General features: G+C 47.3%; 1 protein-coding gene across 1 annotated transcript in view; it reads right to left on the bottom strand.

Moving 5' to 3' along the window:
- The window catches only part of cenpp (centromere protein P), a 418,874-nt gene that overhangs the window by 289,878 nt on the left and 105,536 nt on the right, over positions 1 to 23,460 (bottom strand). The gene's annotated exons all lie outside the window — the stretch shown is intronic.

The following is a 23,460-nucleotide window of genomic DNA, read 5'->3' as shown; positions in this document are numbered from 1 at the left end:
TTTAGCTGGGCGTGTTTTTGAGCGAGCGATATTGTGGGCGGTGTGTATGCGAGGTGGTGAAAGTGACTGTGGGCGATCTCCTGGGCGTTAGTTTCACCAAATGTGGTCTTTACGACAAAAAAAAATGGGCGGGCGGTATTATAGAATCTCAGCATTAATTCCGTGCGGAAAGTAACGCTGGGTGATATTATGGGCGTGATTTCGCCCATTATGATGATTCTGCCCCAAAAACGTGGGCGGGCGGTATTATTTTTTCCCGGCATTAAGCACATGGGGAAAGTAACGCTCGGCGATAAGTTTCCGAAAAATGCCCGTCAGTTTCCATTTTGTGGCTAAATGGGCAAGATATGGGCGTTATACGTCATTTCAGCGGTAAAATGGACGTTCAATGGGCGTTAAGCCCACTTAAAGTGGAAAATCTAACCCTAAATCTCTGAAAAAAATGTTGACTCCCACTTCTTCCACTCCAAATTTTACTGTTACATAAGAACATAAGATTTTGGAGCAGGAATAGGCCATTTGGCTCCTCGAGCCTGCTCTGCCATTTAATAAGATCATGGCTGATCTGATCATGGACTCAGCTCCACTTCCCTGCCCGCTCCCCATAACCCTTTATTCCCTTATCGCTCAAAAATCTGTCTATCTCTGCCTTAAATATATTCAATGACCCAGCCTCCACAGCTCTCTGGGGCAGAGAATTACATAGAGTTACAACCATCAGAGAAGAAATTCCTCCTCATCTCAGTTTTAAATGGGCGGCCCCTTATTCTGGGATTGTGCCCCCTAGTTTTAGTTTCCCCTTTGAGTGGAAATATCCTCTCTGCATCCACCTTGTCAAGCTCCCTCAGTATCTTGTATGTTTCGATCAGATCACGTCTCATTCTGCTGAACTCCAATTGTTGTGTATTGCTCTGGAACATTAAATGTATGATAAGTACAATGGTGCACCAGAGGGCGCTGTGGTGGGAGATCTGAAAGTACCTGCACGAGGCAGTATAAAAGGCTGCCCACCACACCTGTGGGGCACTCTGGAGCTGTTCAATAAAGAACTAAGGTCACAGCAGTTAGATCAACACCAGACCATGTGGAGTCAGTGATTTGTATGCTACATACATCACATTGGCGACAAGGAAGCGGACGAATTCCACGCAACCATGGCCACTCTGGGCTCACGAAAGGATTTTTACCGTGGGCAATGGTTGTGAGGCCTTTACGGAAAGGCTCGAGTACTACTTCACAGCAAACGATCTGACGGAGGACATGAACGCATTGAGAGAGAAGCGTAAGGTGATATTGCTTTCCAGTTGTGGCGATGAGGTTTACTGTCTCGTCAGGGATTTGCTGGCACCTGGGAGCGCCAGGGACAAGTCATATGAGGAGCTGATTGAACTCATTCGTGACCAGTTGAAACCGAAGGAGAGCATCCTCATGGCCAGATACAAATTTTACCATCACTGCAGACGAGGACCAGGATGTCACCAAATATGCTGCGGACCTCAGGAGACTCGCGGCGCCGTGTGATTTTGGGGCATACCTTGACGAGGCGCTGCGGGACGTTTTCGTCATGGGGATCGGCCATGAGGGCCTCCTTCACAAGCTGCTCGCCACGGAACCCACAGTCACCCTGACAAAGGCCATCACCTTCAGCCAGGCATATATGACCTCGATGTGCAGCACCAAGCAAATGAACCCGGCAGGCACTGTCCACAGGATAGCGGCCACCATGGAAAAAACTGCAGAACGTGGCTCTGTCCGGGGCAGAGAGCACGGACCTCGGGGTCCTGGAACTCAGAGTTCGCTGAGGGGGGCCAATCAAGCAGCACCATGCTGGCGCTGCAGAGGAAGCCATGGGGCTCACCGGTGCAGGTTTGCGGAGTACACATGCAATACCTGCCACATTAAAGGCCACCTTCAGCGCATGTGTAAAAGAAATCGGACTCACCATGTGGCTGAGGAGATGGGGGATGCAGGTAGAAGATGATGAGGTGTTGGGACTATATACGTGCACCGACGATTTGCCCCCAGTAATAATGGAAGTAAAAACTGACGGAGTCCCAGTGAGTATAGCAGTGGATACGGGATCGGGTCCGTCGTTGATGAGTCAGAGAACTTTTGATAAACTGTGGGGTAACCCGGCTGCACGACCCAAGCTGGTCCCGGTCACGGCAAAGCTGCGTACTTACACCAAGGAACGGATACCTGTTCTCGGCAGAGCGGATGTACAGGTATCTCACGGGGGCGAGACGCATGGTTTACCTTTATGGGTCATTGCAGGCGATGGGCCGACGCTCCTCGGCAGAAGATGGATGGGAAAGGTCCGTGGGAGCTGGGAAGACTTCTTCACTCCTCCACAGACTACTGCTCCCCGGGTTTCCAAAGGGCAGCGGCAACCGAGCTGGAGCTGCAGCAGCAGCCCAGAACCCCTGGCCCCAAGCAATCCTGCAGCCTCAGCCTCCACTCAAGGCTACAGGTCCGGGCCCATTGCTGGGATGTGGGCCAGCGGGGCACTGCGGTCCATCGGTGGCTGGGGGACCCACGCAGCGGAACGGTCGGGCGGCAGCAGCGGCCGCAATGGTGGCAGCCACGGAGGCAGCAGGAGAGACGGCCACGGAGGCAGCAGGAGAGGCGGCAACGGCGGAAGCGGAGGCTGCGGCCACAGCGGGCGTGGCAGCAAGCAAACCGGCGCTGCCGCTGATGGTTGTTGTTCCACACTCTGTAACGAAACGCCGCGCCGACTTTGAGAGCGCCAGCATCGAGAAGTTCAGCATCAGCGCCAGAAGAAGATTTTCGTGGACAAATGCCTGAAACCATTCCCCGAAACACTGCAAAATTCCCTCTCCCCACCTTCTGTGTTTCCCTTTCCCTCCTTCCGTGTTTCTTCTTCTTCTTTCTCGGCCAGCTGAACACCTAAGATGGCGGCGCCCAACGGAAGCCTCGTGGGAGCCACAAGATGGCACCTTAAAAGGGAAATGCTCCCGGGCGTCTTAAAAGGGCCTCACACCACTGCGGTCCCCACATAAAGACTTTTGGACTTTTATAAGGCTAGAGCGAGCCCAAGTGTGCCATGTGAATGTAGGATGATGGATTTGTGACAAGAAATAATATTTTAATGCTGGGTGGTCACTGTGTTTGAAATAATGGACATGAATTGCGAATTATGAAAAGAGTTAATATTTCAATGCTAAATGGTCACTGTGTTTAAATTCAGGGACGTGGATCCGTGACCAACATTACCAATGGACTAATGCGTTTTTCGATTTCGGGGATTCTAGCAACGGCTTTGATGTTGTGTATTGCTCTGGTACATTGAAGACACAAATAACCTTCCCGATGTACTAGGGGTCCGAAGGTCTCGGGAGAAGGATGAACTGAAGGGTATCCTTATTTGGTGGGAAATTGTGTTTGGGAAATTGACGGGATTGAAGGCCGATAAATCCACAGGGCCTGATGTAACACCACTTTTTTAAAAAGGAGGGAGAGAAAACGGGTAATTAGCCTGACATCAGTAGTGGGGAAAATGTTGGAATCAATCATTAGGGATGAAATAGCAGCACATTTGAAAAACAGTGATAGAATTGGTCCAAGTCAGCATGGATTTATGAAAGGGAAATCATGCTTGACAAATCTTTTGGAATTTTTTGAGGATGTAACGAGTAGAGTGGACAGGCGAGAACCAGTGGATGTGGTGTATTTGGACTTTCAAAAGGCGTTTGACAAGGTCCCATACAAGAGATTGTTGTGCAAAATTAAAGCACATGGTATTGGGGGCAATGTACTGACGTGGATAGAGAACAGGTTGGCAGACAGGAAGCAGAGGGTCGGGATTAACGGGTCCTTTTCAGAATAGCAGGCAGTGACTAGCGGAGTGCCGCAGGGCTCAGTGCTGGGACCCCAGCTCTTTACAAAAGTAATGATTTGGATGATGGAATTGAGTGTAATATCGGCAAGTTTGCAGATGACACTAAACTGGGTGGCGATGTGAGCTGTGAGGAGGATGCTAAGAGGCTGCAGGGTGATTTGGACAGGTTAGGCGAGTGGGCAAATACATGGCAGATGCAGAAGACTGTGGATAAATGTGAGGTTATCCACTTTGGCAGAATATTATCTTAATGGCGGCAGATTAGGAAAAGGGGAGGTGCAGCGAGACCTGGGTGTCATGATACATCAATCATTGAAGGTTGGCATGCAGGTACAGCAGGCGGTGAAGAAGGCAAATGGTATGTTGGCCTTCATAGCAAGGGGATTTGAGTATAGGAGCAGGGAAGTCTTACTGCAGTTGTACATAGTCTTGGTGAGACCCCATCTGGAATATTGTGTTCAGTTTTGGTCTCCTAATCTGAGGAAGGACATTCTTGCCATTGAGGGAGTGCAGCGAAGGTTCACCAGACTGATTCCTGAGATGGCAGGACTGACATATGAGGAGAGACTGGATCGACTGGGCCTGTATTCACTGGAATTTAGAAGGATGAGAGGGGATCTCATAGAAACATATAAAATTCTGACGGGGCTGGACAGGTTCGATGCAGGAAGAATGTTCCCGATGTTGGGGAAGTCCAGGACCAGGGGACATAGTCTTAGGATAAGGGGTAAACCATTTAGAGATGAGGAGAAACTTCTTCACTCAGAGAGTTGTTAACCTATGGAATTCCCTACCGCAAAGAGTTGTTGATGCCAGTTCATTGGATATATTCAAGAGGGAGTGAGATATGGCCCTTGCGGCTAAAGGGATCAAGGGGTACGGAGAGAAAGCAGGAACGGGGTACTGAAGGAATGAACAGCCATGATTTTATTAAATGGTGGTGCAGGCTCGAAGGGCCGGATGGCCTACTCCTGCACCTATTTTCGATGTTTCTATGTTTCTGTGTATGATAAGTACAATGGTGCACCACAGAGGGCGCTGTGGTGGGAGACCTGAAAGTACCTGCACGAGGCAGTATAAAAGGCTGCCCGCCACACCTGTGGGGCACTCTGGAGCTGTTCAATAAAGGTCTAAGGTCACAGCAGTTAGATCAACACCAGACCGTGTGGAGTCAGTGATTTGTGTGCTACAGACATCACACCAATAAGTATAGGCCCAACCCACTCAATCTATCTTCATAAGTCAACCCCCTCAACGCCGGAATCAATCTAGTAAACCTTCTCTGAATAGCCTCCAATGCAAGTTTATCCTTCCTTAAATACGGAGACCAAAACTGGATGCAGTACTCTAGGTGTGGCCTCACCAATACCCTGTACGGTTGTAGCAGGACATCGCTGCTTTTATACTCTATCCCCCTTGCAATAAAGTCCAACATTCCATTTGCCTCCCTGATTACTTGCTGTACCTGCATATTAACGTTTTGTGTTGCATGTACAAGGACCTCCAGGTCCCTCTGCACTCAGCACTTTATTAATATAATGGCCTTTTGTGGGACCTCTGCGCTTATATTTCAATCCTCAAAAGATGACTTTCCTTTCACCTTTGGCCTAACTCTCAACTCTGCCTTTGCCAATACCAGGTCTTCAAACCAAGGTCCATTCCTACCCACTCCACAAACTGAAACCTGCTATTTACATTTTGAAATTTTTGGCTGTGGCTTCCTGCCTCTTTTCTTTGGCTGCCTTAATGATTAACATGTTTTTCCTGCTCTTTGTCTCTTGTCTTAGTCACTCACTGGCCTCCTGCTGCTTGTCCTTTCAATCAGATTTCAATTCTGCCTTTGGCAATTTGAACTAACCACTCATTCATCTTGTGCTCTTTTCTTCTGTCATTTAACCATTTAAACTTTTTACTTCTTCAGCCATTATGGGAACCCCATTCAGTCACACTGAGCAATTCATTTTTACGGGAGAGAGAATGAGGCAAAGAAGTGGATTGAGAGAGAAGGGGAGGATATAGGAACAGAAAGGAACGGAGCAGGAGTGCACACGCAAGAGAAAGAGAGAGAGAGAGACACTGAGGAGATGGGAGGTGAGAAAAGAAGGCGTGAGACAATGGGAGAAAAGGGCGGCGGAAGCATAGATGACAGGGCCGGTGGGGGCGTAGACGCTAACGGGGCAGGGACGAGAGTGAGGCTTCTGCCCCCATTCTACTTTCCTCTGTCTCCCTGCATTGGTTCCCAACCCCCTGCCATATTAGTTTAACTCCTCCCCAACAGCACTAGCAAACACTCCCCCTAGGACATTGGTTCCGGTCCTGCCCAGGTGCAGACCGTCCGGTTTGGACTGGTCCCACCTCCCCAGAACCGGTTCCAATTTCCCAGGAATATGAATCCCTCCCTTTTGCACCACTCCTCAAGCCACGCATTCAGCTGAGCTATCCTGCAATTCTTACTCTGACTAGCACATGGCAGTGGTAGCAATCGTGAGATTACTACTTTTGAGGTCCTACTTTTTAATTTAGCTCCTCGCTCCCTAAATTCATCTTATTGGTAAAAAACGGGATGAAGTCCTACATCATTGGTAACTATATGCACCACGACAACTGGCTGTTTACCCTCCCCCTTCAAAATGTCCTGCACCCGTTCCGAGACATCCTTGACCCTTGCACCAGGAAGGCAACATACCATCCTGGAGTATCGGTTGCAGCCGCAGAAATGTCTATCTATTCCCCTTACGAGACAATCCCCTATCACTCTGGCTCTCCCACTCTTTCTCCTGCCCTCCTGTGCAGCAGAGCCACCCACGGTGCCATGAACTTGGCTGCTGCTGCTCTCCCCTGATGAGTCATCCCCCTCCCCACCTCTCTCTTCATGAGTCATGGGGGAGGGGGTGAAGAGAGAGGCAGGGGAGGGGGTGAAGAGAGAGGCAGGGGAGGGGGAGGGGAGAGGCGGGGGGGGGAAAGAGAGAGGCGGGGGGGGAAAGAGAGAGGCGGGGGGGGAAAGAGAGAGGCGGGGGGGGAAAGAGAGAGGCGGGGGGAAAGAGAGAGGCGGGGGGGGAAAGAGAGAGGCGGGGGGGGAAAGAGAGAGGCGGGGGGGGAAAGAGAGAGGCGGGGGGGGAAAGAGAGAGGCGGGGGGGGAAAGAGAGAGGCGGGGGGGGAAAGAGAGAGGCGGGGGGGAAAGAGAGAGGCGGGGGGGAAAGAGAGAGGCGGGGGGGGAAAGAGAGAGGCGGGGGGGAAAGAGAGAGGCGAGGGGGAAGAGAGAGGCGGGGGGGGAAGAGAGAGGCGGGGGGGTGGAAGAAAGAGGCGGGGGGGAAAGAAAGAGGCGGGGGGGAAAGAAAGAGGCGGGGGGGAAAGAAAGAGGCGGGGGGGAAAGAAAGAGGCGGGGGGGAAAGAAAGAGGCGGGGGGGGAAGAAAGAGGCGGGGGGGAAAGAAAGAGGCGGGGGGGAAAGAAAGAGGCGGGGGGGAAAGAAAGAGGCGGGGGGAAAGAAAGAGGCGGGGGGAAAGAAAGAGGCGGGGGGAAAGAAAGAGGCGGGGGGAAAGAAAGAGGCGGGGGGAAAGAAAGAGGCGGGGGGAAAGAAAGAGGCGGGGGGGAAAGAAAGAGGCGGGGGGGAAAGAAAGAGGCGGGGGGGAAAGAAAGAGGCGGGGGGGAAAGAAAGAGGCGGGGGGGAAAGAAAGAGGCGGGGGGGGAAAGAAAGAGGCGGGGGGGGAAAGAAAGAGGCGGGGGGGGAAAGAAAGAGGCGGGGGGGAAAGAAAGAGGCGGGGGGGGAAAGAAAGAGGCGGGGGGGGAAAGAAAGAGGCGGGGGGGGAAGAGAGAGGCGGGGGGGGGAAAGAAAGAGGCGGGGGGGGGAAGAGAGAGGTGGGGTGGGGGGGGGGGGGGAAGAATGAGATAAAGGGCCCAAGTTTCCACATGATTTGCGCCTGATTTTTAGGAGCAACTGGTGGAGAACGGACTATCTTAGAAATCGCAATTCTCCACATCTTATAGCGGGGAAATCGCATCAACACCAACACGTCCCCTATTAGTGATGGGGACTGTGCATCCTGAAAACAACTAATGTGTGTGATTACCAATCATGAAGTTCAGTAACTACTAATCAAAAGTTGGCAGTCAGCAACAGAAGATACTAAAAAGGGTCGTAGTCTATAGCTCCTAGCATGCATAACTTTGAGAACAAATGACAAATTACTGAGAATGTAAACCATCAGGGAACCCATTTGTAGGAATAACTGCAATTTTCTGTTGTATAAAATATCACAACAAGGTAAAGCATAAACTCTAACTTTTTCTAACAACAAAAACTATATAGATTCATAGAATGTAACAGCATAGAAATAGACAATTTGTTGCATCAAGTTTTTCTTCATGAGCCATCTTGTATAATTCCACTCTCCTGCTCACTCTCCATGCCCATTAATATTCTTTTATTTTTCAACGAATTCCCTTTTAAAAGAATTGGACTTTGTTTCAACAATGGTTTATGGCAGCCATTTCCACGTTCTAACCTAACTTTTTAGTGCTTTTTGTCATTATCTTCAGTCTGTGCCCTCTCCTTGTCATCTCACAAACCAATGGAAATTATTTACTTTATTATAACCTTTCATAATCTTGAAGGCCACTCCTTAACCTTCTAGCTCTAATGAACTTCATAACTGCAACACATTATCCCTGGTAATATCCTAGTGAATCTAAGCTTTAGATTTTTAATTGCTTTTATGATCTTTCCATAATGAAGTGCCAAAATGTATTGTGTGTATGAGCTGACTGCAAATGCGTTTGCCAAGTACAAAAAAAAGCCTATCACAGATACAGCTGAGGAAAAAACTGGCAAATGAAGAACTCGGATCAAGTATTCATATTTAATTCTGTATTTGAAGTGGGTTATAGCAACCAGCCTTTTTTAAACTTAAACTCAGAATTCAAAAACAACCATTGGACATATAAGCACCTAACTGTTTTGGAAATACTGCACCGTTATTAAAGATTGCAGGGAAGTTTTGACTAAAATTCTTCATGTATATATATATCTTTAAGAGCCTTTTGTTAAACAAAGTTCAGCTGCAGAGATTTAAAAAAAAGATACAAATCAGTTTACTTTTTTCATAAGTTTAACATTATCTTAGCCTTTCCTATAAACCCTAAATATATGGACAGTAAAAGTAGAGTATTCAGAGATTTATTTAATAACACATGTGGTATTTATCTACTCCTGGCAAGATAAGTAAAACACTTTTTCAGGAACCTCCATCACAGAGAGCTCTCAGAAATTTATTGGAACTGTGCACTTCTGCTCATTTACAGAGTCCAGACCCCCGCTCTGTTCAGTAACACCACAGGAGATCTGCTGGTGATATCAAATTGACTTTTCAGCTATGAATTTGCATTTACACAGCGACATTCAGGCTCTTAGGAAATCTCAAGGCGCTTCACACTCAATTAATTTATTTTTGAAATGTAGTAACTGCTTTGTAAGCAAACGAGGCAGCCAATTTGCACACAGCAAGGTCCCACCAACAGCAATTAGGTAAATGGTGTTGGTCGAGGAATTAAAGTTTAACAGGACAGCAGGAGAACTAACTGATCTCCTTCAAAAAAGGATCTTTTACATCCACTGAACATGCAGATGGGACCTCAGTTTAATGTACTATCTGAAATTTGGCATGCCCTCGGTATTGCATTAAAATGTCAGCCTAGATTATGTGCTCAAGTGCTGGATTGTGACTTGAATCTACAACCTGACTCAGATGAGAAACCACTGAGCCAAGCTGACAATAGTTCTGAACAGAACACATTTGGCCTTTAAAATATCACAAGATGCTTTAAGCCCAGTGTCAAAACAATAACCACTCTACCACATCAATGTGCTTATGTTTATTTTCTGGACTTTATGTCCTCTCAGTGAGATTGCCAATTGTAGGCAATGCAGCTTTAATTACATAACATTAAGAAATAGGAGCTGGAGTAGGCCATTTGGCCCTTCGAGTCTACTCCGCCATTCAACAAGATCATGGCTGATCTTCCACCTCAACACCACCTTCATGTACTATCCCCATATCCCTTAATTCCCCAAAATTTATCATCCTCTGTCTTGAATATACTCAGCGACTGGGCAACCACAGTTGTGGGGTAGAGAATTCCAAAGATTCACAACCCATTGAGTGAAGAAATTTCTTCTTATCTCAATCCTAAATGGCAGACCTTTATCCTGAAATTGGGAACCCGTGTTCTTGACGCCTCAGCCAGGGGAAACATTTTCTCAGCATTAACCCTGCAAAGTCCCTTAAGAATTTTATGTTTTAATTAGATCAACTCTCATTCTTCTAAACTCCAAGGAATATAGGCCTAGTCTACTCAATCTCTCCTCATAGGGCAATCCCGTCATCTCAGGAACCAGTCTGGTGAACCTTTGTTGCACTCCTTCTAAGGCAAGTATGTCTTTCTTTAGGTAAGGAGACCAGAACTGTACACAGTACTCCAGGTGTAAATGTATTACTGTAGTAAGACTTCTTTACTCTTATACTCTAATCCCTTTGTTACAAAAGCTATTTATAATTTGCTTTCATAATTTCACGCTGTACCTGCATATTAACCTTCTCTGATTCATGTACAAGGACATCGAGGTCCCTCTGAATGCAAACATTTCCCAGTCTCTCACCATTCAAAAAATAATCTGCTTTTTGTTGTTCCCACTAAAGTGGATAACTTCACACTTCCCCACATTTTATTCCATTTGCCATGTTCTTGCCCACTCAGTCAACCTGTCTATATCTCTCTGCCACCTCTTTGCATCCTCCTCAGAGGTAACTTTCCCACCTAGTGTCATCTGTGGCTCAGTGGGTAGCATCCTCACCTCTGAGTCAGAAGGTTGTGGGTTCAAGTCTCACTCCAGGAATTTGAGCACAAAGAAAAAATCTAAGCTGACACTCCAGTGCAGTGCTGACACTCCAGTGCAGTGCTGACACTCCAGTGCAGTGCTGAGGGAGTGTTGGTGGTGCCATCTTTTGGATGAGGCGTTAACCCGAGGTCCCATCTGCTCTCTCAAAGTGGACATAAAAGATCCCATGGCACTATTTCAAAGAAGAGCAGGGGAGTTATCCCCGGTGTCCGAGCCAATATTTATCCCTCAATCAACATAACTAAAAAAAAACAGATTATCTGGTTTTTATCACATTGCTGTTAGTGGGAGCTTGCTTGTGCACAAATTGGGTGCCGTGTTTCCCACATTCCAATAGTGACTACATACCAAAAGTACTTCATTGGCTGTAAAGCGCTTTGAGATGTCCGATGGTCACGAAAGGTGCTATATAAATCCAAGTTTTTCCTTTTTTTCTAACTTTGTATCATCAGCAAACTTGGATACGTTACATTCAGTCCCTTCATCTAAGTTATTAATATAGATTGTAAATAGCTGAGGCCCAGGCACTGTTCTTTGTGGTACCCAGCTAGTTACAGCCTGCCAACCCAAAAACATCCTGTTTATTCTTACTCCCTTTTCTATCCATTAACGAATCCTCTGTACATGCTAATATATTACGCCCAATCCCATGAATCCTAATTTTGTGTAATAACCTCATGTGTGGCACCTTATCGAATGCTTTCTGAAAATCCAAATACACCACATCCACTGGTTGCTCCTTATCCGTCTTACTACAGGCAACTCTCGATTATCCGCACACGGATGTAACGGGAAACCGTTGTAATGGCATTTAAAATTCCATGTGTGCGCTGCCGACGTCACTTTGAAACTCTGATGGTCCTTCGAATGTTGCCTGTTGAGCCTTGCTTTTAAGCGCTCCGCCTTGCCTCAGCTTAGCAGGGGGGGAGAAGGTGGCCGCACTTAAAAGACATTCGGTACAGGGGTTATTCTTGTTTTGTTGCTGTTTTCCTGATTTGGTTATTTTATAAAAGTTTTACAAATTATGTTCAAGTTAAAAATGTATTTAAGTTTCAAAATTAAAGTTTGCAAAGTTTCATAAATGTACAAATGTTTCATAAATTTACAAATGTTTTATAAATTTTGTTCACCTTAACCATTCTTGTGAAGTGTCTTATTTGCAGAATAAAAGGGGGAATAGTCAACATGGTGGGATAGAGTGGTCAGGCACAAAGAACATGCCTTTCACTGTTCAAGCAAAGTGTTGAATTATGAGCTGCTGACGTAAGACTTTTACAGTCTTCGGCAGGATCCTCATCCTCCTCCCCTCCCCCCCCTCTCCTGAAGTGGTCCTGCAGTCCCCAGTGGCAAATCCTGTCCCCTTATGCTGGCTAAGTTGTGTAGCATGCAGCACACCACAATAAACTCAGTGACCTGAAGAGGGAAGTATTTGCAGGCAGCCTCCAGAGTGGTCCAGGCTGCTTGAGCACTCCAATTGTCTTTGACAACATTGCGTGTGGCTACATGGCTGTCATTGTAGCGATGCTCGGCTTCTGGAGGAGGGTCATGAGCCACATGCGAGGCCGTAACCTTTGTCCCCCGCATCCAGCTCTGGCCTTGTGGCTGATGGTCAAATTGGTATGAGACACTGCTCTCACGCAAGATGAAAGCATCATGGATGCTCCCTGGAAATTGGGCATTTACTGCCATGATGCGCTGAGTATGATCGCAAACTATCTGTATGTTCAGGGAATAGAATCCCTTTCAGTTTCGGTAAACCGCTGGATCTTCTAAAGGTGCTCGCAGGGCAATGTCCGTACAGTCAATGGCAGCCTGAACCTTGGGGAAGCCAGCAATTCGTGCAAAACCTATAGCCCTCTCATTCTTAGTCATTGAGAACTTTATAAAGGCCATCCTGCATGTGTACAGTGCAATAGTCACCTAGTGAATGCAGCAAACTGCGAGATGCAGCACATGTCCCCTGCTGATGCCTGAAAGGAGTCAGAGGCAGAGAAGTCACCTTCACCTCAACAGCCAGTGCAGCCCTGTTCCCACAGGTAGGCTCAAAACGCTGGTGAAGTACCACCAACGCTGCCTCCGCAAGATCCTGCAAATCCATTGGCAGGATAGACGCACCAACGTCAGTGTTCTTGCTCAGGCCACCATCCCCAGCATCGAAGCATTGACCACACTCGATCAGCTCCACTGGGCGGGCCACATCGTCTGCAAGCCCGACACAAGACTCCCAAAGCAAGCGCTCTATTCGGAGCAGAGAAAACACTTCAGGGACACCCTCAAAGTTTCCTTGATAAAGTGCAACATCCTCACTGACACCTGGGAATCCCGGGCCCACGACTGCCCAAAGTGGAGGAAGAGCATGCGGGAGGGGGCTGAGCACTTCGAGTCCCATCGTCGAGAGCAAGCAGAACCCAAACGTAGACAGCGGAAGGAGCGTGCATCAACCCAGGCTCCCCACCCACTCTTTCCTTCAACCACTGTCTGCCCCATCTGTGACAGAGACTGTCGGTCCCTGACTGAACTCTTCAGTCACCCGAGAACTCACTTTTAGAGTGGAAGCCAGTCATCCCCGACTCCGATGATGATAGTAGGCTGTAGGTCTGCCTTTATCAGCTGGCATATCTCTGTGACCACCTCTTTTCGGAAACGCAGCCTTCGAACACACTGTGCCTCAGACAGCTGCAGGTATGAGCGCTGATGCCTGTAAACTTGTGGGGGGTAAGGTCTCCTCCCCATACGTCTGTGAACTCTTTGATTACACTCAAAATGCTTTTGAATAAGCCTTCTTCCAGCTCAATGCTACATAGAAAAAGCAGCCAGCAATAATGGCAGAGATATTATAGCCACCGTTCTTTTAAATGTCCTTAAATTGTCTTAAAAACTAACTACAAACTCACAAAAACATCAATGTGTAAAATGTAGCCTTCCCTCCAAGTCCTTTTATGCATTGAACTTCTGCTCAGTTTTTCAAGATGGCGTCGTTAGAGCCGGGTGTGTCGTGGGTCTGACCTGATAAGACTTTATTTTTCTGGGCATGTTTTTAAGCAGGGGGTAAAAATGACGATATCGGCAAATTTTCCACCCATGCCGATAGTGGAGCATAGCACGCCGACTGAAGTCATAAAAACAGGGAAATAAAACGGGTGGGTGATAACTTTTATTGCTGGGGCAAAACCGCTGCCAAATTTTCCACCTGGCCACTAAATTTCATGTGCCATTTTTAACGCCCAAAAAATTACTTTTTCCGCTCTGCCATGGTGGTAAAATGGGCGCAAAACTGCCGAATTTCTAGCCATTAGTTTTTACTTATATTGATTTCTTAAAGTTCCTCATTCTCTCCAGACCCTTGGTTCCCCATTATTCCCCATTTGAGTCTTCCACCATGAGGACAGACAAAGTATTTGTTCAATGCCTCTGCCATTTCCTTATTCCCCATTATAATTTCTCCTGTTTCTGCTTCTAATAGGCCCACATTTACTTTCACTAATCTCTTCCTATTTACATACTTATACAGGTGTGACCTCCAAAATCTGGAAACCTTGGGACCGACACCATTCCAGATTCCGGGTATTTGCGGATTTCAGAACGTCCTTGCCTGGGCCGAGGAAAGTAGGTAGGTAAGGGAGGGTCGGTCAGGCCGCGGGAGGTCGGGCCGCCAGAGGTCGTGGGGGGTCGGTCGGGCCACCGGAGGTCGAGGCTGTCGGAGGTTGGGGGGGTTGGTCGGGCTGGGGGTTGTCGGTCGGGCCGAGGCATGGCGGGGGGGTTCCATCGTGCCACCGGAAGGTTAAGTTGGGCCCAGGCAGGGGGGAGCGATTGGGCCGAGGACGAAGGGGTGTGGGGGCGGGGGGAGTTTGGACCGGGAAGAGAGGTCGGGCGGCGGGGCTGAGGTCAGGTTGAGGCACAGGAGGCCGAAGGTCAGGCGGCTGGAGGCCAGGCCGAGGCAAGGGGAGGTCAGGCAGCCGGAGAAGGTCAGGCCGAGACCGGGGGAGGGTGAGCGGCCGAGGCAGAGTCGTCCGGATTTTGGAACACGTTATAGTTTCCGGAAGACCCCACCACGGATCAGCCCGGTGTCCGGATTCCGGAACTCCGGATTTTGGACATCGCACCTGTAGAAACGTTTACAATCTGTTTTTATGTCTCTTGCTAATTGGCTCTCATATTCCTTTTTCTCTTTCCTTATTAATTTCTTGGTCCTCCATTGCTGAATTCAAAAATCCTCCCAATCCTCAGGCTTACTACTCGTAATGCCTCTTCCTTTGATCGTTAGATGTGGCCCTTATGGCTAAAGAGATCAAAGGGTATGGAGAGAAAGCAGGAACTGAGACTGGGGGGGTGGGGTTTCCCAGGGTGTGAGTGAGGGACTGAGGGGGGCTTCCCCAGGGTGTGAGTGTGTAAGGGACTGAGGGGGGCTTCCCCAGGGTGTGAATGTGTGAGGGACTGAGGGGGGCTTCCCCAGGGTGTGAGTGAGTGAGTGACTGAGGGGGGCTTCCCCAGGGTGTGAGTGTTTGAGGGACTGAGGGGGGCTTCCCCAGGGTGTGAGTGACTGAGGGGGGCTTTCCCAGGGTGTGAGTGTGTGAGGGGCTATGGGGGGCTTTCCCAGGGTGTGAGTGTGTGAGGGGCTGAGAGGGGCTTCCCCAGGGTGTGAGTGTGTGAGGGGCTGAGGGGGGCTTCCCCAGGGTGTGAGTGTGTGAGGGACTGAGGGAGGCTTTCCCAGGGTGTGAGTGTGTGAGGGGCTGAGGGGGGCTTTCCCAGGGTGTGAGTGTGTGAGGGGCTGAGGGGGGGCTTCCCCAGGGTGTGAGTGTGTGAGGGGCTGAGGGGGGCTTCCCCAGGGTATGAGTGTGTGAGGGACTGAGGGGGACTGAGGGAGCGGGGTCCCGGGATGTGAGCGAGTGAGGGGCAGGGGGACCCGGTGAGTGAGAGGCGCACAGGGCTCAGGAAGAGCAACACAGTGAGGGACTGGGAATGGGAGGATGTGAGGGAGAGGATGAGGGAGCCCAGAGGGAGAGGGAGAGAGAGTGTGAGGGACTGGGGTTGGGGAGAAGGAGACGGTGAGAGACTGGGACTGGGGGTGGGGGGGGGGGTTGAGGGAGAGACTGCGGGGGCCCGGGGAGAGGGCAGGAGAGGCCGACTGAAGGACAGTGTGAGGGGCGGAGTGTGTGACCAGGAGACTGGGGGGCAATGTTGGGCCCGAGGTCCTGGGGTGTGAGGGGACGGAGAGCGGGGGAGACAGACTGAGGGTTGGGGGAGCACGGAGGGAAGGAGGGAGGAGTGTGAGGCCCCAGGAAAACACAGAGAGGAACGGGGGCTCCGGGGGAGTGAGGGAGAGTTGGGGAGCGAGGACTCGGGAGTGTGTGTGACGGGGAGTGAGGGGGGGGGGGGGGGGGGGGAGGGGACTGAGGAAGGGAGGGAGTGGGTGACAGACCCTAGACAAAGAGAGAGTGTGAGGGCAGTGAGAGTCAGAGTACCGGCGGGGGGGAAGGCAGGGAGTGGGACTGGGGGAGAGACACAAGGTGGGACGGGGAGAGGTCCCGGGGGGGGGGGGGGGGTGCTGGGGAAAGACAGGGTCCGGTGGGTAAAAGGGGCCCGAGAGTGAGAGACGACAGGGGAGGGGGAGGGAGGCCCCAGGGTGTGACGTGATATGTGTTGCCTTTCCTGGTTCAATAGCCCCTCGACCCATTGAGGACCCCACATGTGCTGCCCCCCTAGTTCAATACCCCCATTGCGGACCTGATATGTGTTGTCCTCCCTGGTTCAATAGCCCCCACTGCCACCCATTGCGAAGCTGGACTGTGAAGCCCTCCCTGGTCCAGCAGCCACCGCACCAACGTCTGTGTGTCCTGCAACCCAGATACCGGAAAGGTGTGTGTGTGGAGCGGGAACTGGGATTCATTGTGAAGCTTCAGTCAGAATCAGGGGAAGTCATAAAGCGGAAGAAAGAAATGGCGGACCAATTGAACAAGTACTTTGGTTCGGTATTCACGAAGGAGGACACGAACAACCTTCCGGTTATAAAAGGGGTCGGGGGGTCTAGTAAGGAGGAGGAACTGAGGGAAATCTTTATTAGCCGGGAAATTGTGTTGGGGAAATTGATGGGATTGAAGGCCGATAAATCCCCAGGGCCTGATGGACTGCATCCCAGAGTACTTAAGGAGGTGGCCTTGGAAATAGTGGATGCGTTGACAGTCATTTTCCAACATTTCATTGACTCTGGATCAGTTCCTATGGAGTGGAGGGTAGCCAATGTAACCCCACTTTTTAAAAAAGGAGGGAGAGAGAAAACAGGGAATTATAGACCGGTCAGCCTGACATCGGTAGTGGGTAAAATGATGGAATCAATTATTAAGGATGTCATAGCAATGCATTTGGAAAGAGGTGACATGATAGGTCCAAGTCAGCATGGATTTGTGAAAGGGAAATCATGCTTGACAAATCTGGAATTTTTTGATGATGTTTCCAGTAGAGTGGACAAGGGAGAACCAGTTGATGTGGTATATTTGGACTTTCAGAAGGCTTTCGACAAGGTCCCACACAAGAGATTGATGTGCAAAGTTAGAGCACATGGGATTGGGGGTAGTGTACTGACATGGATTGAGAACTGGTTGTCAGACAGGAAGCAAAGAGTAGGAGTAAATGGGTACTTTTCAGAATGGCAGGCAGTGACTAGTGGGGTACCGCAAGGTTCTGTGCTGGGGCCTCAGCTGTTTATACTGTACATTAGTGATTTAGATGAGGGGATTAAATGTAGTATCTCCAAATTTGTGGATGACACTAAGTTGGGTGGCAGTGTGAGCTGCGAGGAGGATGCTGTGAGGCTGCAGAGCGACTTGGATAGGTTAGGTGAGTGGGCAAATGCATGGCAGATGAAGTATAATGTGGATAAATGTGAGGTTATCCACTTTGGTGGTAAAAACAGAGAGACAGACTATTATCTGAATGGTGACAGATTAGGAAAAGGGGAGGTGCAAAGAGACCTGGGTGTCATGGTACATCAGTCATTGAAGGTTGGCATGCAGGTGCAGCAGGCGGTTAAGAAAGCAAATGGCATGTTGGCCTTCATAGCAAGGGGATTTGAGTACAGGGGCAGGGAGGTGTTGCTACAGTTGTACAGGGCCTTGGTGAGGCCACACCTGGAGTATTGTGTACAGTTTTGATCTCCTAACCTGAGGAAGGACATTCTTGCTATTGAGGGAGTGCAGCGAAGGTTCACCAGACTGATTCCCGGGATGGCGGGACTGACCTATCAAGAAAGACTGGATCAACTGGGCTTGTATTCACTGGAGTTCAGAAGAATGAGAGGGGACCTCATAGAAACATTTAAAATTCTGACGGGGTTAGACAGGTTAGATGCAGGAAGAATGTTCCCAATGTTGGGGAAGTCCAGAACCAGGGGCAAGCCATTTAGGACCGAGATGCGGAGGAACTTCTTCACCCAGAGAGTGGTGAACCTGTGGAATTCTCTACCACAGAAAGTTGTTGAGGCCAATTCACTAAATATATTCAAAAAGGAGTGAGATGAGGTCCTTACTACTAGGGGGATCAAGGGGTATGGCGAGAAAGCAGGAATGAACTCATTGAATGGCGGTACAGGCTAGAAGGGCCGAATGGCCTACTCCTGCACCTATTTTCTATGTTTCTATGTTTCCTGCAGTTGAATATGCCACCCGCCTCACATGTGCGGAGCGGCAGGTCCACCACTGGAGGCAGCACGCCCCCCGCCCCCAGCAAATGAGTATCACTGAGGGGAATAAAGAGGGGCTTTGGAAGAACGTGAGCTTAGAGCCAGCTCCGTTAAGGGTCGGATGAGACGTTAAACCGAGGCCCCGTCTGCCCCCTCGGGCGGATGTAAAAGATCCCACGGCCACTACTGGAAGAAGAGCATGGGGAGTTCTCCCCGATGTCCTGGGCCTGGTCATTAGGCATACAGGTACAGCAGGCAGTGAAGGCGGCAAATGGCATGTTGGCCTTCATAGCGAGAGGATTTGAGTATAGGAGCAGGGAGGTCTTACTGCAGTTGTACAGGGCCTTGGTGAGACCACACCTGGAATATTGTGTTCAGTTTTGGTCTCCTAATCTGAGGAAGGACGTTCTTGCTATTGAGGGAGAGCAGCGAAGGTTCACCAGACTGAGATGGCAGGACTAACATATGAAGAAAGACTGGATCGACTAGGCTTATATTCACTGGAATTTAGAAGAATGAGAGGGGATCTCATAGAAACATATAAAATTCTGATGGGATTGGACAGGTTAGGCTCAGGAAGAATGTTCCCAATGTTGGGGAAGTCCAGAACCCGGGGTCACAGTCTAAGGATAAGGGGTAAGCCATTTAGGACTGAGATGAGGAGAAACTTCTTCACTCAGAGTTGTGAACCTGTGGAATTCTCTACCGTAGAAAGTTGTTGATGCCAGTTTGTTAGATATATTCAAAAGGGAGTTCGATGTGGCCCTTACGGCTAAAGGGGTCAAGGGGTACGGAGAGAAAGCAGGAATGGGGGACTGAGGTGAATGATCAGCCATGATCTTATTGAATGGTGGTGCATGCTCGAAGGGCCGAATGGCCTAGTCATGCACCCATTTTCTATGTTTCTATGAATGGGGTACTGAAGTTGCATGATCATACTGAATGGTGGTGCAGACTCGAATGGCCTACTCCTGCACCTATTTTCTATGTTTCTATGCAATACTATCTTTCTTCTTGTTGGCCACAGTTGGACCACTTTTCCTGTGGGGTTTTGTGCCTTAAAGGAATGTATATTTGTTATAAATTATGTATTAATTCTTTAAATGCTAGCCATTGCTTGTTTACCGTCATACCTTTTAATGTAGTTTCCCAATCGACCAAGCCAACTCGCCCCTCATACCTACATAGTTTGCTTTGTTTAGATTTAAGACCCTAGTTTCGTACTAAACTAAATCACTTTCAAACTCAATAATAAATTTCTATCATATTATGGTCACTCTTCCCTAAAGGACCCTTTACTACAAGGTTATTAATTAACCTTTTCTTAATGCACAATACTATATCTAAAATAGCTTGTTCCTTAGTTGGTTCCTCAACATACTGATCCATGAAGTCATCCTCCACACTATTACTGCAAATTTGCTTTGCCCAGTCTATATGTAGATTAAAGTCCCCCATGATTACTGTATTACCCTTGTTACATGCGTCTCTAATTTCCTGATTTATACTCCGTCTTATATTACAACTACTGTTTGGGGGCCGAAAAACAACTCCCACCAATGTTCTCTGCCCCTTGCTGTTTCTTAGCTCCACCCAAACTGATTCGACTTCTTGATTTTCTGTGCTAAGATCCTTTCTACTGTATTTATCACATACTTTATTATCAGGGCTAGCCCTCCTCCTTTTCCATTTTGCCCATCTCTTCTAAAAGTCAAGTATCCTGAAATATTTTGTTCCTAACCTTGGTCACTTGCCAATCACATCTCCATAATTCCTTTCTTAAGTATACAACATTAAAATGAAAATCAACTGCATTTTATAGGCCAAAGAATGAGAGTTGGAAAATATAAAATAACATTAATTGACAGTGTTTGGTACATTTTCCATCACAATGTTGAAAAACAAGCAAAATAAAAACTGCACCAAATCACTAGTACAGTATATCACATTTATTGGCCTTGAATTTGCAGTGATACCCTGCACCACCATGGGGTGCGTTGTTGCAGTCTTCGCAGATGCAATTGGCATAAAATCAGTGATTTGACATGAACTTCCAATTTTTTTACGCACTATTGTCATTGTAAAAAAACATTGAAAAAGTTAAGCCTTGTTGAATGAGGCGTGACAGAGTTTTTAAACAATGTAATAAGTCATAATTACTGCTGAACAATTGCTCTGGCCCTGAAAAACTAATTTTAGAGGTGTAACGTGTCATTTCCTCCATTCCACATTAAAAATTCCATAGATTTTTAAAATAATAAAATGATGTTTTTATATTTTTTATGATATTTCAGCTTCTACCTTGATCCCATGTGTTTGTCCCAATCTTTATTTTGCTCTCTGTAAAATGATTAAAAAGTGAATGATAATCAGTGCTTTTTACTTTCTGGTTTGCTGTCTGAGAATTACATGAGAACATAAGAAATAGGAGCCGGAATAGGCCTACGGCCCTTCGAGCCTGCTCTGCCATTCAATAAGATCTTGCCTGATCTGATCTCGGCATCAACTCCACTTTCCTGCCTGTTCCCCATAACCCTAGACTCCCCAATAGGTCAAGAAGCTGTCTATCTCAGCCTTGAATATATTCAATGACTCTGTCACCACAACTCTCTGAGGTAGAGAAATCCAAAGATTCACGACCCTTTGAGAGAAGAAATTCCTCCTCATCTCCTTCTTAAATGGACAACCCATTACTCTGAAACTATGCCCCCTAGTTTTAGATTCCCCCACGAGGTGAAACATCCTCTCAGTATCTACCCTGTCAAGCCCCTTCACAATCTTATATGTTTCAACAAAATCAACTCTCATTCTTCTAAACTCCAATGAGTATAGGCCCAATCTGCTCAACCTTTCTTCATAAGACAACCCCTTCATCCCAGGAATCAACCTAGTGAACCTAATCCAATGCAATTATATCCCTCCTTAAATAAAGAGACCAAAACTGTACACAGTACTCTAGGTTGGTCTCACCAACGTCCTTTACAGTCGTAGCAAGACTTCCCTACTTTTATACTCCATCCTTCTTGCAACAAAGGGCAACATTCTACTTGCCTTCCTAATTACTTGTTGTACCTGTATGCTAACTTTTTGTGCTGCATGTATGAAGACAGCCAGATCCCTCTGTACCGCAGCATTCTGTAGTCTCTCTCCATTTAAATAATATTTTGTTTTTCTATTCTTCCTGCCAAGGTGGATAACTTCACGTTTTCCTAATCTGATTGAAGAAAATGTGAGCCAGTCTGATTGGTTGCTCAGCCTGCTTGATGACTTCACTGTTCCTAGAAGCAAAAGAGCCTCTGTAGATGGCGTCAGAATGAAATTGACATCATAATAAGGGAAATCGACACCACAGAGCCCTCTAAATCCTTGTGGGAAGCTTTCTTCGAGTCAGAGGCTTGTGCCGTCCTTTTGCCGCTGACCATAAAATCCAGGCCATTACGTTAGAATAAAATCTCTCAACTGCAAATTCAACAAAATACTTCACTGTTTTACTGCATATTTCATACATATGTAATGTAAAAGACAGCCTGACTCTACTTAATTTAAAAAGCAGAAAACCCAGAGGCCAGAATCATTAATCAAAATGAGACGAAAATTTATCGCTCTGTGTTATATTTAATGGTTAACTTCAGTAATTCACTAAACCTGCATAAATAAAGCTCTTAAAAATATTCTTTGAATGGGTTATGTTTCAGCTATCAGAGCAATGTTATGCTTTGTAACAATTCTTAAGTATTTATAATACCTTAGTACAAAGCAGATGATACAATGTGGAACTAATTTATTATTAAGCCAGACCTATGGTTTGTGTCATTTTAAACTTGGTAAAAATATAATACAGGAATCTCTTTATATTTCATTGCCAAAAACATTGCACAAGCTTTCCTAGCTGATCCAGAACTTCAGTTTGAAATTATCTCTAAAGTAGGTAAAATTAATTTAGTATTTGAGTGCAAGTTTAAAATAAATCCAGTCCACAAAACAAAATATTATGTATCACATGAATTTAATTGTATTAAATCTGATGAAAGTTTTTAAAGCACGACTTTAAAGATTTATTTTGTTTGTAAATGCTTTAAACTTTACTGTGCTGAATAAAGAGCAATTCCATGTTTTAGCAAAGCAAACACTAAGTAGTAGCACTTCAATGGTTAGCACCTAGAGTCTTTTAAGTTAACTGAACCACTTGCAGGAAACATTCTGAATATTGTGATTACGATCTTTTTGCTTAAAGGCTAATAACAGCATGAAAGTAATTATGATTGCAATTTTCTTTTTCTTGGGGGAGAGAGGAAGTTCAATCTACTTGGGATTTGCTTCAAAACTGACATTGTAAATGTCATCAACATAAGCCGTACTAGTCAAGTCGATCATAAATTTCCTTTATGCTCTTTAGAAGTTTGTCTGACTGATATAAAAGTAATGGCCTTTAACACAGAAAATGATCAGTATAGCAGGCTGGAATGCACAACTGGACTAATAGTCTGGACTTCTGAAGATTTAGTCTCGGCTATTTTATACACTTGAAATGTCAATGGGGCTGAATTTTGTTTGGGAAAATCGGCATTAATAGTGAGAGGGCTTAGAAATGGGGTCAGTAGCCTTACCACTCCACTTAAACCTGACAACTGGCCCACGGCATCTTTCACAGGGGCTTACTGCTAGGTGGCCAGAGCGTCTGCCTGAAACAAGCGCTAGCCCTCTCTCCCATGAAAATCGAGAGGTTTTAGTGATTGGAATTTTAAGCTGCATATAGGTGGAGCTCAACACCTACACTCCATTCATGCATTACAGGCATTCCAATCAGGAAACGGCCAATTAAAAAAAAATACTGAAAGCCACTGGCGGCCTGGCCTAGCCATGCCCATTCTCAGCATTGCCTACCCCCTGCCAACCGACATTCCTGAGGCCAACATGTGGCGAATTGCATTGGGGTGCCTGTTTGCCGTCCTCAGCTCACCTGTCTAATTCGAATACTGTCGGGGCTTCAAAATTGCAGGTGCCCAGCGTTTTCTGACAGTTGCTTGTCCAAA

Source organism: Pristiophorus japonicus, chromosome 12, assembly GCF_044704955.1.
Source record: "Pristiophorus japonicus isolate sPriJap1 chromosome 12, sPriJap1.hap1, whole genome shotgun sequence".
NCBI classification, from domain to species: Eukaryota; Metazoa; Chordata; class Chondrichthyes; family Pristiophoridae; genus Pristiophorus; species Pristiophorus japonicus.
Note: the sequence above shows the minus strand (reverse complement) of the source record. Positions and strands in the feature narration are given on the sequence as shown.